This window comes from Melanerpes formicivorus, unplaced genomic scaffold, assembly GCF_026170545.1.
Source record: "Melanerpes formicivorus ecotype bairdi unplaced genomic scaffold, bMelFor1.0.p_v2 SCAF_28, whole genome shotgun sequence".
NCBI classification, from domain to species: Eukaryota; Metazoa; Chordata; class Aves; order Piciformes; family Picidae; genus Melanerpes; species Melanerpes formicivorus.
Window position 1 is genome coordinate 8,494,650 of NW_027142380.1, and position 19,386 is coordinate 8,514,035.

General features: G+C 43.1%; 1 protein-coding gene across 1 annotated transcript in view; it reads right to left on the minus strand.

The window, feature by feature from the left end:
• CNTN3 (contactin 3) overlaps positions 1-10,287 on the minus strand; it is a 130,222-nt gene extending 119,935 nt beyond the window's left edge. The window contains exon 1 of the mRNA XM_068154378.1: positions 10,218-10,287. The gene's annotated coding sequence lies outside the window, so the exon portion shown is untranslated. The remainder of the gene's footprint in view (positions 1-10,217) is intronic.
• Between the last annotated feature and the right edge of the window lie 9,099 nt (positions 10,288-19,386).

A 19,386-nucleotide genomic window follows, 5' to 3' on the forward strand; every position in this document is an offset into this window, starting at 1 on the left:
CTACTAAAGAGGAGAGAAAAGTTCCAAGCCTCAATCTTTCCACCTAGACTATCCAAAGCACATACTCATCTTCATACCTTCATCTGCACAGTTAAAAACCCACACTTGTTATATATATAGTCACTACAAGGATAAACTACGACAGATGGAAAGGAAAGTGCTGGAGCCAGCATCAGTGTGTAACAAATGCCAGTTCATGTATAAAAACATTAGGAATTTTCCTAAAAAGCCAGACGTAGACCTGAATGGCCCAGAAGCCAGGAGCAGTGCTCAAAACCAAGGCTTACTTACTGGATCACTTTCAAAAGTGGCAAGGCTACTCTGGCTGGAACTTCAACCAATCAATGTTTAAATATATCCCCCTGCGAAGTAGCACAAATATTTTCAATTGCCTTTTAATAACTCTAGGGCCATATATTCTTAAATCCCAAGGTTAAAAAGGAAACAATTGATATCATTAAGGAGTTCCTTGGTATGGGCCAATGAAGTGAAACTTAAATTCAGTACAGAACAACATGATGGAAAAATTGTTAGTGCTTCAAAAGTTCACATTTCAAGGGCAATTATTAATAATAATGTGCCCTTGTAACTCAAAATGGAAGAGCAGCCTACCAATTATTCAGGCATACAATCCATTGTCCAAAAATAAATAATAATTAAAACCACAACAGAAAACCCCCTCATCATAAAAATGAAAAGGCTGACTGCAGACCAGAGTCAGCTCTGCTCCTTCTCTCCAGTCTCAGTTCCACACAAGCAGATTCGAGCACACAGCTTGAAACAGGGCATCCCACCACCAGGCTGGGCTGGCAGCAGGCTCTTTTTACATCATTTTGGATGTTCAGGGCAGTTGAAAGGCTGTGATGAAGTACAACCTTCAATGGAACAGCCTCCCTCTGTGACCATGCCCTTGATTCACCCTTCTCACCAGCCATGGTTGGCAGCAAGAGAAGATAAAAAGAGCACCAGCTGTTCCTTCTAACAAACTTCTGGTTTCTCTACAACTATCACCTCCTTGAGTATTCAAAGTGACTAAAATTTAGAGATGAGAGGGAGAAGAGAGGATGGAAGGACTTAATAGCCAAAGAATTAGTGGAACAAAGCGCTGTTCCACCACCTCAATAAATGCTGACTGTTAATACAGAGCTGACCTCCCTAATGAGGCTGTTTTAAGGCAGCCCTATTTTTTGCTAGGTAAGCAACAATAGAAAGCTGTACAGTGGGATTTAATTGCTTTATAACAAGAGAAAAATACTGCTGCTACAACCCTGAGACCCTGCCCCACCCATAGAAGTAACATTCCCTCCTGGCATCACTGCTAAGCATCTACTACAGGGCTCAAACTACACCAGAGCCCAAATTAAATCCTCCTCACCAGCTAACTGTAAGCTTCCAATTGGAAACATATCGTCAAGGAGACAGCTACTGCCAACAGGAGTTAGGGAAGATCCTGTTAACAGCTCTCTCCTATAACTGTGGAAGTGCCAGGGAAAAAAAATCATTACAGAAATCCCACCCTCAAACCTAGAGTACTTGAATAATAGGCAATAGCTACCTATATAATCATTAACCTACCCATTCCATTCAATTTAGAATCCTGCTGGTTTAAAATTGTATATAGATTGCAGCAATTAGTTAGAATTATTAATAAACACCCTCTGGTCTCTCTTATGGCAATGGAGAACATAATTTCCTGCAGCACAATATTTAACTGCAGACAGAGAACTCAACAAAATAACCTAGAAGTTAGATATATATTCCCCTAACTCCTCTGAAGGAGTGAGGTAGTGTTCACCACTATTTCCCACGGCATTTGGATGCTCAGATTTGAAATACTAAAAAGGTAAGGACATAAAGGTTCTTCTACCAATGTTAATAAAGGGAAAGACTCGAAGTACATCAACACATGTGCTAGAGTATATACTAGTAGCTCTCCATCACTGTGCCAGGTTTCTTCAGAGCATTTAAGAAGTGCAACAAACATTTCACTGTTATTAATCGCCCAGCACATGTTCCCAGAGCACTACACTTCAGTGGGAAGGAGGCACTGGGGGTCAAGCACTGACCTAGCAGAAATGCTATCAACCTATATTCTGCTTTATAACTTACTCTAGTAAAACATAAATGACAAAGAAAAGGCTGTATATGTACAACCTACATCACACTTGACTGAGATGTTAAATCACCCAGGATGCTGAAGAAAGCTTTCCTCCCACTCACCACCTCAGCTTTGTGCACACAACAACCTGCACTACACTTAGAGCAGCAAGCACCAAAAAAGTTACTGTTCAAATAAAAAGCCATCACAGTAAATGCTGACATTTTAGCCATGAGTTTGGCATGCAAAAACTGCATGTGACCCTGCACCTGTATGTCCCACCACCATACAGGACAGATTACTGCCCAGCACACACAAGATCCAGACCACCAGGGGTTACTACCTGCTTCAGTATGTAAGTGTTACAGACCCACAGATTGCACTGGGTTGGAAAAGACCCTCAAAGACTATCTTACCCAACCCTGCCTCCTGCGGTCAGCAGGGACACTTCCAACTAGATCAGGCTGCTCAGGGCCACATCAAGTTTGGTATCTCCAGGGGTGGGCCTCAAGTACATGCCTGGACAACCTGTTCCAGTATTTAACCACTCATTGTGAAGAGCTTCCTCCTTATGTCCAACCTAAACCTACCTGCTCCACTTTAAAACGCTGATGCTCACCCCCACCTCCCATCCTGCCCCCAGTAAGTGGCAAAGACAGACCCTGTTTTCACGGGCTTAGAGATAGGCTATCCTCAACCAGCAGGACAGACATCCACACAACTGTAATAAGCCTTAACAGCTCAAGATGAAGTCAAAATATTTGGGTATATTCAGGAAAAGTAAAGGATGGATGCTGCATGAATCATACCAGTTCAAGTTCCCAAATTCTCCATGTAAAATATCTCCACAATAACATGCCATTAAAACAGTATTTTTCATCTCACACATTTGCACTGGGAACGCCAAGAGACACTGACTTCAACAAATGGAGCATCTTCAAATGCAGAGATATATGATTCTTCTGTAAATGAACTGTGAAAATCAGCATGCTTGCAAGCTAAACAAAATTTATCATGTACTGACCTGCTCTGGATTGAATTAGACAGGATTGCTCCTTATGTAGTCAAGTAGCGCAATATGCTAAAAAATGATTGTCTTGACCTCAGCACAAGCAACAGGGATGCTGGCCACACTTTACATTGAGCCAGATTGTGAAAAACCAGTTCATTTTCCCTACCAATTTACTCCAAAGAGAGGTTTACAGCCACAAACCAGCTGTAATTTATTATATTTTAAATTTCATAAAAGACCTAAGTATGTTGAGCAATAATCCTCTTCAGAATTGTCAAGGCCTATTGAACTGAAACACACTCCCCAACCATGAACCCAGCACTGTGATTTCAGCAATGCTGGAGAAATAATGTGTTTTTTTTTTTCTCCTTTAAAGTGAGTGAGTAAACAAAACATGGAAATAGAGAGGGGAGCAGTTTTTAAAACAATTAGTGCCAGGTTGGGCCATTACTGCTTGGATTAAAATGCAGTAATCTGAATTTAACCATTGATTTTCAATTCAGTTCAAACTACTGTCTTAAGACTACAGTAAAACACAGACCTTTGTAGTTGTCCTTTACTATTGAACATACAAGTGTGTCTTCCCTCAATTATCATGGAAAGGTTTGGGTTGGAAGGGATCTCCAAAGGTCACCTAGTCCAACTCCCTCTGCAGTCAGCAGGGACATCTTCAACTAGATCAGGTTGCTCAGAGCGTTCTCAAGCCTCTCCTTGAATATCTCCAGGGATGGGGCCTCAACTACCACCCTGAACAACCTGTTCCAGTGTTCCACTACCCTCATGGTGAAGAAGCTGTTCCTAACATCCAATCTAAATCTACTCTTCTCTAGTCTGAAGCCATTGCCCCTCATCCTATCACTACAGGCCTTTGTAAGTGTTCATGGCCAGGTTGGATGGGGCTTTATGCAGCCTAGCCCATGGCAAGGAGGTTGGAACTAGATCATCTTTAAGGTCCCTCCCAACGCAAACCAGTCTACGAATCCACGAAATAACCTACTGAAATAGATCTACAGTAAGAGATACGAAGCCTCTCCCTACTCAGCGCCTGTGGTGCTTCTTGTGTGGTATTCACCACAGCTCACTTGAGCAGAGGAGGTCTTGATTTCACAGCTTCCCTGGCATGGCACTACACAAGCATGGTAAAAAACCTGCTTTATTTAGTCCTCTTAATTTACAACATGGTGTGGAGGGCTGATTTTTAACAGCCGAATCAGTTTAATCATCATGGATTTTTGCTGCAAACAAATCAGAACAGCAGAGACACCTGCCACCACCAGAAACACACCTGGGTGGAGGTTCAGCACAGGTGTCTTGCATCATTTTCAGCTCTTGGAATTGTAACCTCCTAGGCAGCATAAGGCTCTCCAGGATGACAGAGAGGTTGGTGGCACCATCCTGTAAGTCAGACTTCACTTGCACAAAGTCTTTGTGAGTTCCGCCATGCTCACACTTGTTAACCCTTGTCATCACAACATGTATCTGCCCCCACAAACTACAGGTCAGAAAACTAACACAGTACTACAGAGACCCTCCAGCCTGTGCTCTGCACATCACAGCCAGAAGAAACAGGCCTTGAAATGGAAGCAGCTTCCACTCATCTCTGCACTGTTGTTCCATCAAACTGTCTATATCCATCTAGTCACATAAGTATTGCATAGTAAGTGAGCCTGTGTTGAGAGACTGGTTTGGGGTTAGTTTTTGGGAGGTGGTGGGATGGTTTCTGCATTATTTTTGTTTCCTTTTTTCCCCTTTGGTTATTGATGGTGGTAGTTTGTCAGAGTTGTTTGGAGCTCTGGTTTGGTCTGGTTTTGGTGGTGGTGGTTAGGTGTGGGGTTTTTCTTCAGTGTTTGGGTTCAGCTACAAGACTAGAAATAAAGCAGCTAACAGCTCAGGAAAAACAGCAACAACAACAAAAAGGACATTTCAGTCAAGTGTTAAATTTCAAGAGCATGCTCTTCATAACCATAAATGTCAGCCTGCCCATCTGGAATTAGTCTCTTTGACAACAACTTGCTTATTTCCAGTATTTAAAGAGGGGAAAAAAAAAAAAAAACAAAGTACCTCAGAGCAAAGCAGTTAGAAGAAAGACTTCACTGAGTTTGGTGCGCTGGCGTGTGAGTGAGCAATGTAACTCTCTCACGGAAAAACCCTGAGGTTTACTCGTGTTCATTCCAGCACCCAATAACTGACTGATCAATAAGAACCTCCCAGACAACTCTGGTTATTTCTGGGTTTCTCTTCCTATTATCTGAGCCACTTGCTCAAAAGCCTTTTACAACCCATACTGCCATGGCTCATTTTCTGGGGGTTCACCACATTAGAAGCTCTGCAGCACATAATTCAAATGCTTCATGACTTACAGCCAAACGCTGCAACAAGAGAAGTTTTCTGCAGTGTGCCATCAGGCTTCAGAAAACACTAAAATCCAAGGCTGGTTTCACAGGCTGTCCATTCTCACTAGCAGGTTTATCCCGAAGAGCATGAGTAGGGTGCAGACGTTGATTGTTCAGGGCTGAGCACAACTAGAGTAGCTCTGGTTGCTGTTTTGCTCAACTGGAAATGCAGCAACTTTACCAGTTAATTATTCTTTATATTGATTAAACATATATACATATATTTTTTTTCCAAGAGAAAAATCTTTCCAAATTATAATTTGAGCTAAAACCCCACATCAGCTATGCAAGATTGAATTGCCATCCATTTTAAGGAATTATATTATACTTTATTACATTTAAAAGAGAAACCTAAAGAGTTTCTTCAAGTGCTTTCACCTAAAGCCAATGCTGTAAATGTTATGAGCTATAATTTAGTTGATCTTTTCTCAGACCAGAATTCAATATGCTTATTTTAGCTTGACACAAAAAACATCAGCTATCTGCATTATTTCACCTGCTGCCCACCAACTTTGCACCTCAAACAAGTTCAAGACTGAGAATCCAAGATTTAACCCCTGCCACTTCACTCTGTCAGCTTCTTGTTACTTTGTATTGGACAACACACTAAAACCCCCACAAAACCCATGTACAGTAAATTTCATGAAGCAAATTTAATAGTGCAGCCTTCTTATTTTTTTCCCCCTCTCTCATTTTTTTGTTATCCTAACAGTACCCTTCTGGATACAATTTCTTTTTAAAGGCCATCAACTTTGATTTGTTTTTCATCTGTCTCAATGGACACTAGAACAATGTGGCCTTTTGAGCACTGAATCAATACCTGTAAAAAGGAAAGCACTTGAATTTTTCAGACCTGCAGCCTTTGACTAATCCTTTCCCATGTTAAGTTACAAGGTATCACTGAAGATTCTTTATTTTTTTTCCTCTAATGTATTCTCCTACACCACATGCTAAAAAAAAATAAAACTGTGGATATTCAAGCCTACATTGAGAAGCTAGGGCTATGACTAACTAGCATCACTAAATCAAAGGTGGGGATGTTGGCGTAAGAATACAGCTCTAGCACCTCTATGCTTCTGCATTTTAATTGTTTTAAGTTAGGATAATCACTGGATGGTCTTTCTTTGGTTTGGCTGAAAGAAGCTGCTTCTGAGCCAAACTTAAGCTGTAGAGGTGCAAAACAACAGCAAAAGGAGTCCATGAAAGGGCTTAACTATCACTGCAGATATGTTTTGCTAAGGCTAGGAGCAACAGCAACCATCTCAGAGTACAAATATCAAGGCAAGTCTCCATTTTGAGTCAGTTTCTGTGGCACATTCAGTTTTAAAGGTTCAAAACAGTAAGTTCCCAAAGTTCTTTCAAAAAAAGCTGATTTCAAAGCATCATGTAATTTGTCTTGACGTCATCCATGTACAACATAAACCTAAGCAGGACATGCACCACAGAAGTCCCTCAAGCAACTCGTTTCCCACCACTTGTAACTAATGGCATTCAACTTCAACATGTCTGTGCATCCCTGGAGAATATCCTCTGTCATCTACCGGCTTCCAAATATGAACTAGAAGGTTACATACTTGAAATCAGAACAAGACAGACCTAAATGCCAAATTCAGCACCAAGGACAGCTTCTAATCCACACATAAAGAACTTGATATATGAACAGACCTCCCATTGTCTAGTAAATAAGCCCCATCTTGCAATTATTCCTCAAAGCACCCACAGTCATCCTTAGACTCTGGAGAGACATTCACCAGCCATGATCATGCCTCATCAGTAACTTCTTCCTTTTCTCTGTAGGCAGGCAGGAGCATCACACCCCACCCCACCATTCCCTTAATTGCATCAAAGGTGTACAAATCTTGCTTGCAGATTGTCATTAATCTGTGTCTTTTAATATCAAAGCAAACCCTCATAACCACTTGCATTCATATAAACTTAAGCTTATCTCTCTTGCAAGAATCTCTCTCTTCCAGGATAAAATCTAAAAGGATTGAAACAATTTGCAGAATACCACAAGAACATAAAGGTGCAGCACAAAATGAAAGCCAGTGAATCTTGCTCAAAGGAAAAACCCCAAAACCATCCCCCCTGCACGAGTAGTTGGAAGTGTTTATTTGCAGAGGGAAACTCCAATACAAACATTGCAGAAAAGCAACATGAGAATACGGCATCCCTGTGTAGCTACAGTGGCTTGCTCTTGAGGAGTGCCAAGAAGCCGTTTCGGCAGGTTTATAACTCTCACATCCATTATTTCTCAAGTCCAGAGATTTGCAAAGTGTGCAGACAAGAGGACAGACGCATGGATTTCAGTGCAAGACTCTAAGGTCACCAGCATGGGAACTGAATGACTGCCAGAGCTATGGGAGTTACGTGCAGGGCCAGAGCTTGCCACCACTTTCCAGCAGCTCTGAACCCCACAGACTGTCTTCAGCAGTCTACCATTAATTCCTTCCCTTAACATAAAAGGTACCAAGATGCAGATTAATTAGGCAAGCCCCTACCTGATGTTTCATTCACTACACAAGCATCCTCACAAACAACATCGCAAGAAATCCTGTAGCAAATGCCAGTGCCAACTTGCAGATCCTCTGCTCTGACAACACAGAGCAGAGCAGCACCTCCTCCTGCTTTACACACACAAGAAACCACCAATGCTTGCTGCTCAAAGCCTGTAGCTCATTCTCAGTGCAAGGCAACACTCAGAGGAACACAAAGTATATAATGCCTGTAGGAGCCCTGAACAGTGATAGAGGTGCCTATGTTGCAGGCTACAGAGTTCATAGCATGGGGAAAAAAAACGTGGGGCATCAACGTGCCTTTAAATTGCAGCCCCAACATCGAGTTGGCAGCATTTTTTGTAAGAATTAAACACTTCCACTATACCATTTTCTTCCAATGCTCTCACAAATTCACTTGCCAGATAAATCTGGGAAGTCTCTTGCATAATAAATAACTTTCTGGAATAATTTCACACCGAGTAGCAGAACACTTTCAATACTTCAAACTTCGCTCAGCATTTCCATCATTTGTTCATAACTTCCCATACACATTAAAAAATTATATCACTGAACAAACCTGGCATGCAGCTTAAGCCATAGCTCAAGTTTCTCTTGCAAAATACCACAGTCAATAGTTTGGAGACTTTGCTGATCCTTCATAAAGTCTTGATTTCTTTATTTCTGTGTCTGCATTCATCATATAAATGCCGGTATTATTTCCCCTTGTGTAAAGCAAGCACTCTGAGGACAGCCCAAAATCAGTATGCTAGTGATTTTGTGTGTGTCAATGTCATCAGTAAGGTAATCATGACTAACCAGCTAACACCCAAGGCTACTGCTGGATCATTTCACATCAGAAACGCACTGATCTCTCTCTGACACGTACAACAAAATGGTGCTTGGATTTAGGTTAATCGCAGCCAGGCATCGCACTTAATTGGTAACCTTGAGTTACACTGAGGACAGCAGCAGCTCACACCCAGCTAGGTATGAATCATCAATAAAAATCAAAAAGTTCCAGTAGAGAAAGCAAATCACTAGTTACAGAATGAACACCAGGGCAGACAAAACCTGCAGAGAGGCTGTTGCAGAGAGCTACAGAGGGAGAGGAGAGCCTTTTGCTGTGCTGAGCCACTACACCCAGAGAGATGCCACTGAAACTTCATCTCTATCTCAATCTTCTCCACCAGATCTGATGGGAAAGTTCTGGGTTTGTCGGAATTCAGTGCTAACTGAACGGTCCCAAATGCCTCACAGTAAGGGCACGATGATTATGCAAGGGAAGAAAAAGCTCTTCAAAAAGCCTTCACTGGAGGGCTGTGGGGTTTGGGTTGGTTTTTTTAACGTTCCCACTGACATCAGAGAGGAGGAAAAGCTCATACACTCACGTTCAGAAATTGAGACAATTATTACTACTTAATTAAAATCAAAACCAGCGAAGCACAGCTTAAGGACTCGAGTAACTCCAGACTCACTAAAACCAATTTTCTGGAGGGGAAGGAAAAAAAAAAAAAAAAAAAAAAGCGCAGAAGTCAAACCCACTCCGGTATTTTCGGTAGTTTGCAGAGCCCAGCGCAGCCTCCCGGGTCAGGCCGAGCAGACGGACCCCAGCAGCGCCCAGCCCCGCAGCCCTCGCGCGCTTCCAACCCCTCGGGCAGCGGCTGGGGACCCAAAGTGCGTTCTGTGCAGCGTTTGCAGCCGAGCTGGAGCTGCTTCGGGAGAGGGAAAGCCTCACAGCTGCTCCCGGTCGCGCGGGCAGCGAGCAAAGGTGCCTTCGCTAATGCAATTAGCGGCGATCTATCAGGCGAACAGCAGCTGTGGGTTCGCACCGGTGCTGCAGGAGCACGTACCCCGTGCCCGTGATGCTTAATGCTCCGTGCTGGACTGTTCGGCGAGCTGCACCCCAAACCCCGCTATCTCCCCCAAACCTGGCGGGGACCCCTTCCGTAGCATTTCAAGCACCCCAAGGCTGCTGCCGGCTTCGACCCATCCGGGGCCGTTCCCCCCGCACTTACCGCCGCCAGTGCCCGTACTGCAGCCCCGCTCTCCCAGCAACTTGGGCGCCCACGGGACAGGCCCAGGCACAGAACTGGGCACGGTTCTTCCCTCCATGCCGCGGGGCGCAGCAACCCCAACAGTGGCAGCGCTGAGGGTAGCCGGACACCTCGGCCGCCACCCCGAAGTAAGACCAACTTTGTTCCCCGAAAGTTACCCACCTCAAAGCAAGCCGCTCCCCGCCGAAGACGCAGCCGCTCACCTGAACCCTTTCAGCAGAGCCACCCACCGTAATCCGGCAGCTCCCGCGGCGCCCGGCGCCTCTTCTGAAGCGGCGAGCGCCGCGCTTCAGGCGGCGAGGCGGGGCGGGGCGGGCACGGGCTGGCTCCCGCCCACACGCTCCCCCACCGCCCAGGGGCCGAGCCGGCCCCGGCCCAGCCGAGCATTGCCGAGCCCAGCCGAGCCCAGCCGCGGTGCGGCGACGGGTTGGAACCCGTCCGGCGAATGAGGGCAGGGAGCGGAGAGGCAAGGCAGCGGCGGTTTCCCGGAGCGGCCGCGGAAGCTTGGCTTACCCGGCACGGCGTGAGCGAGCCCGGTGGGGTAAATGTGCTCCCGCCGCGAGGGAGTGCCATCTGGGGCTGCCCTTTCCCGCGGGGCTGAGCGAGCTTGGTGTCTGTGGAGAAAGTTGACGCGTAAGAGCTTAGATAAAAACTCCATCTAATTTCTGGGCTGGAAGCCCAGGGAAAGAATCAGGTTCGCGTAGGTCTCTGTGCAGGAGCCGGATGGAGATTTTATTGAATCTGGCTCCAGCTGATCGCAGTATTATAGCTGTGTTGCTGTAATTAAGGCTGAGCTGAATTCCTATAAGCCCTTTTCTTTAGCAGGTTCTATAACAAATAGCAATAAGTTTCCTGAAACCTCTATTATCTTTCAGGATCCCAAAGCACAGCAAAGCATGCATTAGAATAAAGTGTACATTAGCCTACTCTGCCTTGCTGGAACTCATGAATTGAACACCAAGGAGGGATTTGGAGCCACAGGGAAGCTGTTGATGCCAGAGAAGGGAAAAACTTGGTGAGTGTCCTCTGCTGCCCAGAGGGCTCTTGGACACGGGTGGTGATGCATTGCTCTCTGGGCATGGGGAGGAAGGACAAGAAGATAAGTGTTTGCTTCTCCAACGAGTAAGATATAAATTGCTGCCACCTCTGCTTCCCTTTCTTTCTGTTTTTGTGGTGAATTATTGAAATGTGATGGCTGGGAAGTGGTGACATCTCCTTTGGGACTAGTAGAAACTCAGCACAGCCTCTATTGACCTGGGTTTAGCACAGGAGCCCTTACCCAAAGAGACATCTTCACTTCTTTACACATGTGCAAGTCTATAATTAAGGAATATCCAGCTTCTGTAATGAAATGTGGCAGCAGTGTGAGGAAGCTATGTCAAAAAATAAATTACCTCAGAAAAACAAGATGCATTTTTAATTGGCAGAGTGTGATCACAGAGGACTCATAAAGCTGATAGAATAACTGTGATTTAACAAGTTACCATTCCTGAGCTGAGCACTGAGATTCACACTAGTATGGTTCAACTCAGTTTTGGCGAAGAGCAGGAGTGTGCACTCAGTGCACTCAGCCTGGTATTGTAGCTCAGATGATGTATTACAGTTATGGTAAATCCATCACATTGCCAAAACTCCACTTTGGGCTTTTACTTTAGAATCATATATAATGGGAAGGTCATGAGTTCAAGCCTGCAGTGGGCAGTAGTGTCCTCCCTACTCTAGTCATGAGGTCTGTGGTGACAGGTTGGACTCGATGATCTTTGAGGTCTCTTCCAACTTTAGTGATACTGATACTGATACTGATACTGAAAAGACCTCAGAGATCATCGAGTCCAACCTACTACCTAATACCTAACACCTCATGACAACTAAACCATGGCTTCAAGTGCCATGTCCAATCCTTTTTTGATCACCTTCAGGGTCGGAAGAAGATAGTATTAGCTTATTGCTATTATTACACAAAGTGTTATATGATAAGACTTGAATCAAGCCTTAGTTTTACAGCAAACTCTAGCACAGGTTGGAGCATGGTGGCTGTGGACACCTCTCTGGGACACTGTCTGAGCACAGACCCAGGAGCAAAGTCCAAAATGCAGATGTGGCTTCCTCAGAGGTCTGCTGTTCACGTATTCACTATACCCGATTCACTTGGGCTTATGAGAGCTGACAAGGTCAGGCACCTATGGCATAGTTCTCCACTTGGAAATATTAGCTTTAGCTGTACAAGACCAGCATGAGAAGGAGAGCCTGTATTTTTATGCTTGGCTGACCACAGGAGCTGTTAGAATTTTGAAAATGCACTCTGCAGTTTGCCTTCCCTGGTGTCCTTTGTCACCTCCAACCCAGCCCCACAATTTGACTGCTTTGGCCAACTAATAGATTGTTTTTTTCTTTCAGTTCAGTTAAGTTAAGGACTTTCAATTCCTATCATAGGTATCAAGTTACACAGAGTAAAAGATGCTTTGTTAAAAAAAACTTTCTCAGAGAGGCACTTTATGAGATTGTGAGGTCGAAAAGATGACTCTAATCTTTGAGATGACAAGTAAAAAGGGACATAAAGCACTCTCCCTCACTGATTTTATAGCAAACCAGGCATGTAGAAATAGTGGTTTTCTAAGTGCTTTTGCCTGTATTCATTTCAGAAAACACAGCAAACATGCACTATCACTTACTGAAGATAATCAAGCTGGAGGCAGTAAATTCTCTGAGTGGCATTGTCTGGGTGACATGTTTTCACACAGTACCTGACACTATGGTGCCCTTCTGCCATCTCAGGCTTCTGGACCAACTGTAATGTATATGTTCATTAATAACAAGTTAATTGCAGGTTTCACGCTGCTTTTGCCTTAATGGCTTGTTTCATTTCCACTTGTCATTCAGACATCACTGTCAACATCTCTGAAATTATATGCAAAGAGCAGAGATGCTTCTACTCTAGTGTTGCTTAATTAATGCTTCCTAAGGATTAAAGTGGGGGGAAAAAAAAACCACCCCAGACTTTAATTTATAAGCATGAGTGTAAGCAGGTAAATGAATATGCTATTTAAACTTCCCAATTAATAAATAATTTAATTGGAAGGCCCAATTTAACCCTGCCCATCCTGATCCTAGCTGGCAGAGAGCTAAGTTATCAGCTGAGCACTTGCTCCCATTAACTACATCCCCCTGATTGCTTTCTGCTGTCATAGCTGCTGTGTCAACTTTCAAGTAATATTTCTTTGCCAGGTTCATGTTTTCAACACGTGAATTACCTACATAACCATTTGTGCCCTGCTCTTGTCCACTGTCTGCTTGGACAAACCTTGGGGGTTTGAGTTTTTGATGGAAATTCAGCTACCAGTAACAAGTAGACTCAGATCCACTATGATTTCCTCCAGAAAACACAACCACAGGATCACAGAATACATCTTTTTGGCAGATACTTCAAAGACCATTCAGTCCAACCCTCAACCTACCTCCAGGGAAGGTGACTCCACCACAGCCCAGGGCAGAGAATCCAATGTTTGACAACCCTCTCTATGAATAAATATTTCCTAATATCCATCATGAACCTCCCTTGGTGCATCTTGAAACCATTTCTTCTAGTCCTGTTGCTTGACACCAAGAAGGGGCTGGCCCCCTCCTTGCTCCAGCCTCCTTTCAGGTAGCTGTAGCTTGTGTCCTAGTTGCTTTAGCTTTCAAAGGCTTCCTCATAAGCCTGGCAGAAATACCAACTCACCTCAAGCTTAAATGGAATTTGTTTTGCAAAAGACCCCTAGGACATTGTCAGAATTGGATATAGTCAATGGGACTTGATGGATCATTAGTCTGGTCTTATGGCTGACAATCACAGCTATCAGTTTCTTTGGAGGTAGATAACTTGGTTAATCTGAAACAGCCACTAGACAATAGAATATTAAAATAAAAATAAAATAAATGACAGATGAAAATGTAGGTTTTTGTCTTCCTTTTTGTGGAGGCTCCAAACCTAGAAGTGTTTAAGGCCAGGTTGGATGAGACTTTGAGCAATCTGGTCTAGTAGGAGGTGTCCCTGACCATGACAGGGGGTTAGAACTAGGTGATCTTTAGGGTCCTTTCCAACACAAACCATTCTATGATCCCATGTATAAGGGTTATAGTAGCCCACCTTTTCCAATCACACTTTCAGATGCTTAATGACAATGATGAAAATATATGGACAAATTATATGATGTTAGCCATTGGAATGTGCTGCCCAGGAAGGTGGTGGAGTCACCACCCTGGGGATGTTCACAAGGGGATTGGATGTGGCACTAGGTGCCATGGTTTAGTAGCCATGAGGTCTTGGGTGTCAGGTTGGACTTGATGATCTTTGAGGTCTTTTCCATCCTTATTGATTCTATGATTCTGTGTTTTGGATGAAGATAAATGGGAGGAAAATCCACTTTCCTTAGTGATATTTATGGGAATCTTATTCCCATAGACAAGTTCTTAATGTAAATTTAATCTAATTTTGAAGCCATGCTTCTCTCCATAAGCCAACATTGATATCAGCTTATCTGAGGCCTTGATCTGCAGGCAGAGTTACTAGATTCTGCATTTAAGACTGAGGTCAACTGTGGTATCTAGATGGTATTTTTAATATATACATCACAAGATAACAACCCATTTTTTCAGGGCACAGGAGACTCCCTATTGTGGTGGTGTCAGGGGATAAACTTTATTCACCTCTCTCAATATTTTCAATGCTGACACCTATGTCAGACATGCTCCTCATGCACATAGACATGTGTATTTTGTCTCTTGTGCTTGCTTCACAGTCATCTTTCAATATTTCGGATGCTGACACCTATGTCAGGCATGCTCCTCATGCTCATGGCCATGTGCATTTTGTCACTCTTTTGTATAACCCTGCTCTCTCTAGGCTGTTATGTTAAAAAGTTTAGTGGTTTTAGAAGCACCCAGGCATGGTTGTGTCCAGTTTATCAAAGTCAAGGATAATCCTTCTTTGGCATCAAATGCAATCAATTAAATTGCCAGCATCTTAAATTTTCCATTTCATTGTCTCCATGAGCTCCTGCTTGTGCTAATAAATGGAGAGTGTAACTGGTGTTTGGAGCAGCAGGAGGGAAGGACCTGTGGGGGGGAGGCTAATGAGAGGCCCTGTCTGTATTAAGGAAATTAATTATGTGACTGGATTAAACTGCAGTGCTGAAAGCCTCACTTTGCCCTGACACAGACTCTTTGCATTAAGGGTTTATGCCACTGTAATAACCACAGCAGTGGTGTTATATGGATGCAAATTTCCTTAATGCAGGCAGGACCTAGACCAGACCACAGTGACTAATACAAAACCAATAAAAGAAAGTGAATTAAGTGCAATTGTACTGGAGAGCATAATACAGAAAGAAAATGATAATAGGAAGGTTAAGTGCCCAGTGAGTGCAAACTGATATACAATATCTTGAAATCACAGAAAGAGAAAATTAAAACAGTGAAATGATTTCATGTATAGGTAGATGGAGGCATAAAAGCAATCTATGAACTGTGGGAAGGAGGACAGAGTGAGAGCATGATAATTTGAGATGTACAGCCTGCCATCTATTAGGAATTAATACGTGGTGATAATAATAAGCTAATTGTAATAAACAGGCAATTTTAGCTTTGTTTTAATTTGGTGGGGGGGTGTTGTTTGGCTCTGCTTTTGTGTGCCACTGAAATACTTGTGTATTAATAGGTCCTCATTTTAATGGCATTACAGCAATCTGAACATCTGCAGTTACTAGGCATTAAAATATGATTACTTCCCTATATATCAAGTTATTTGCACAGTACTTCTGCTTGATTTTATCATATCTATTAAAATGCAGTGGTTTGGTTCTTATCATTACCTATTAACTGACAGTCTTGAGCTGAAGTGTTAAGCAGAAACAAACCTGATGCCTGGAGGCCTGGCTAGCAACTCAGCAGTAGGCAAGGACATTTTATGGCTGTCCTGAAAGCAAAATTATGGGCTGGGTAACTTTCCTAATCAGATAGAATTAAGTACAAAATTAGATTCCCACCATCCCTGCCATCCTTTGTCCAAACACAATGCCTGATGAACTGTTCAACAGTTTACTAAATACAGAACATTTGCTAGAACTGGAATAGAGGGTTTCATGCTACCCAAGCCCTCAGTTTAATGTATTAAAGCAATTAGCTGTTTTGTTTCGAGTGCTGAGGAGCTCTCACATGACATAAAGGCTCTCTCAGGAGGAGAAATGACTCTTCTCCTGGGCTCAAACTGACTTTTGAAGAGGTGAACACCCAGAGGATAAATGCATCCAAACCACGACGGTGAGTTTGCTGGTAAGGGTCAGAAAACGGAAACCAAAGTGTAGGCAGCCACTGCCAGTAAAGACACGGGTAGTAAATTTTTGACCAGCAAAGAAATACTCCTTAAAAACACTCTGAAGTATGATCACTGTGTCACTGTCATGCTAAGGGGGAGTGGAGGAGAGAGCAGGCTACTCCTCCTTCCCTTCTTAGCGTGACAGTGATTTTTCATTCTACTCCACAGCACTTAAAAGAATCCATATTTTTAAAGTTATTTCTGTAATGGTGCAATATTTGCTTCCAAATGCAATGCTGGATTTCAGTCCAAAGCTTTCAGTTCCAGCTGGGAAATTCATGGCAGTCATGACACACTAATATTAGGAACTGTCTTCACCATATCAGCCATCAGCCTAGCACTTCTCACACAGCACCCTCCATCCATCCATGGAGTGGTGCTCCTGCAGCATAGTTCTGTGTGTAGAACCTTAAAAATCATCTGGCATTTTAAAGTTTAATATGATGAAGTAGCTTCAGGTTTTAATATCCTGCACTTTCATTCATGAGTTAGCTCAGGCATCCCAAACATGTCTGAAGGGATAAAAAAGGGTAAGTGCATTTAATCCTAAACTTTGTCAGCAAGATCAGATGCAGCCAGATAAAACGATGAGCATAAATAACGCTGACCTATGAAGAAGCAAAATAAAACCCAGCACACCTGAAGATAAACAAGACAAAAACATGCCCCAAGAGCTTCAGATTGGTGAAGTATTTCAGCCAGTATTTGTTTGTCTCTGGGAAAATGCATGCTTTAATTCCTGTCTAGGTTAGGAATACTTGCCTAAGTCAAGTAGTAATAATTCTGAGATCTATAAATACCCTGATGGGAAAACTCTGCATCTGTATGAATACAAATGACCCCATGGAAATGTGCTTTGAACAGAAACAATGAGGAAAACAGCATGTCAGTGGCCTCCAACCAAAACATTATTGCATCTCAATGTGAGGGCAGTGGTGGACCTCAACGTGCTGGAAGCAAATTTAAAAATATTTATAGACTTATCAAACAAAAAGGAGTCTGAGAACATTCAAGTTGCTAATATTATTGACTACCAGTCACTGATTCACAGCTTGCATCAGGTCATCTTGTCCAACCTCGCTGCAGTCAGCAGGGACACCTTCAATTAGATCAGGCTGCCCAGGGCCATATCAAGTCTGATTCTGAATGTCTCCAGGGACAGGGCCTGTTCCAGTATTTTACTGCTTTCATCATAAAGAACTTTCTCCTTATGTCCAACCTAAATCTACCCTGCTCCAGCTCACATCATTGCACTTCATCCTATCACTACAAGCCCTTCTAAACAGTCCTTCCCCAGCCTTCCTGCAGGTCCCCTTCAGATATTGAAATGTAGCTATAAGGTCTTCCTGGAGCCTTCTCTTTTCCAGGTTGAACAGCCCCATTTCTTTCAGCGTGTCTCCATAGGAGAGGTGCTCCAGCCCTCTGATCATCTTTGTAGCCCTCCTCTGGACTCTCCAAATTGTGAGAATTGTGCTGGAAATTTTCCAGAACAGTATTGCCATCCCACACTAGAACACCCCCAAATACAACTGGAACTCACGCTCTTTAATCAGCACTCTGTTGTCCCTTTATTTCAAATTGCCAGCTGCTTTCCTTTCAATGCTTTAGCATTTTATTAGTTTCAAGTGAAAAGTTCTATAAAGTGAATGTTAAGGAACAGTACATGAGGCTGTGGCTTGGACATAAGCCAGGATGTTTGGTCAGGAGAAAGTGCTGCCACTCCTGCAGGCATGGGGGTTGTTATGAGTTGAATCTAAAGGAATGATTCTGGACAGTAATTGGACTGATAAGGGAGGCCATTTCTTTCAGATACAGATGCAGGGACGCAGGGAGGTAATTCCCACAGTCCACCACTTTCTGAATAAAGCCATTTCTTGACTGTTCTTTCCTCTTCCCAGCTGGTCCCTGTTTTGCAGGGTCTGTGAGGTCCCTTCCAACACTGACAATTCTATGATTCTATAAGGAGCTGGTGGAGGAGGATGCTCTGCTGATCCTGAGGGGCTGGAGGACTCTGAGTACCTCACTGCTTAGGCCAGTCACTGTGCTGATAAGCATTTCCAAGAGGGACATGATATCCATCTGTTTCTTACTATTTTCCAGCTAAGATTTGGAAAGTTATTGGCACTCTTTTGAAAAGACACATGACAGTTAAGGGAATTTGGAGATGTTGGAAGCTGCATTTATTAAGGATGCTCTTGCTAACTCTAACTTACCCTGCTGCTCAATTAGTTATGCAGATTATTTTAAGAGTAACTGTATGCACCAGGAAATCTGCTCTTCATCTGCAGCAAGCACATCAGCAAAAAAAATGAAGTACAAGACAAAATGAGCCATTTTTAAGTTGTGGAGGTTCACAAACTCAAAAGTTACTTGGAAAAGTTTGCACAGCCCTGATAAAGCCAGCACTTTCTAGTTCATGCATTACTCTCCACTTCTATATTATTCTTATTATCCCTTCTAAGCTTACTGCAGAGCCAAGAGTCTCAGGCTCAGTTCTTGGCATCATACTGAATGATCCAGCCAGAACCTGCCTTAGGATGGCTTGGTGGGGTCCTGGTACTTTTAGCCATGTTGACCCTGCTCATATCCTTATCACAAGCAGTGATTCTATCCATGGCTGCCAGTTTCCCACATCCTTCAATATTTTTCTCCAAGTTCTTTATGTTTTTTTTTGACAGCAGTGGGCTAGCTGGCTAGGAGATAACATCTGTAACTTCAGGGTTAGAATAAATCCAATATTAGATTTTCTACTCACTGAAATCTTGCACATAGCTATCTTCAGAAATTTACAGAAGTTGGGCAGAAAGTGGAAGCAAATAAGTTAGGGTTTGGGGTTATTTGCCTATATTCTCTTAAACTTTGTCCTACTGGATTCTCTTTCTGTTAATTAATTTTTCCTTTGCAATTTTTTAGATAACTTCTAAATCTATGGAATGGAAGATCATTGGTTTTTAGCCCAAGCTTTGGTTTCCCATGAGG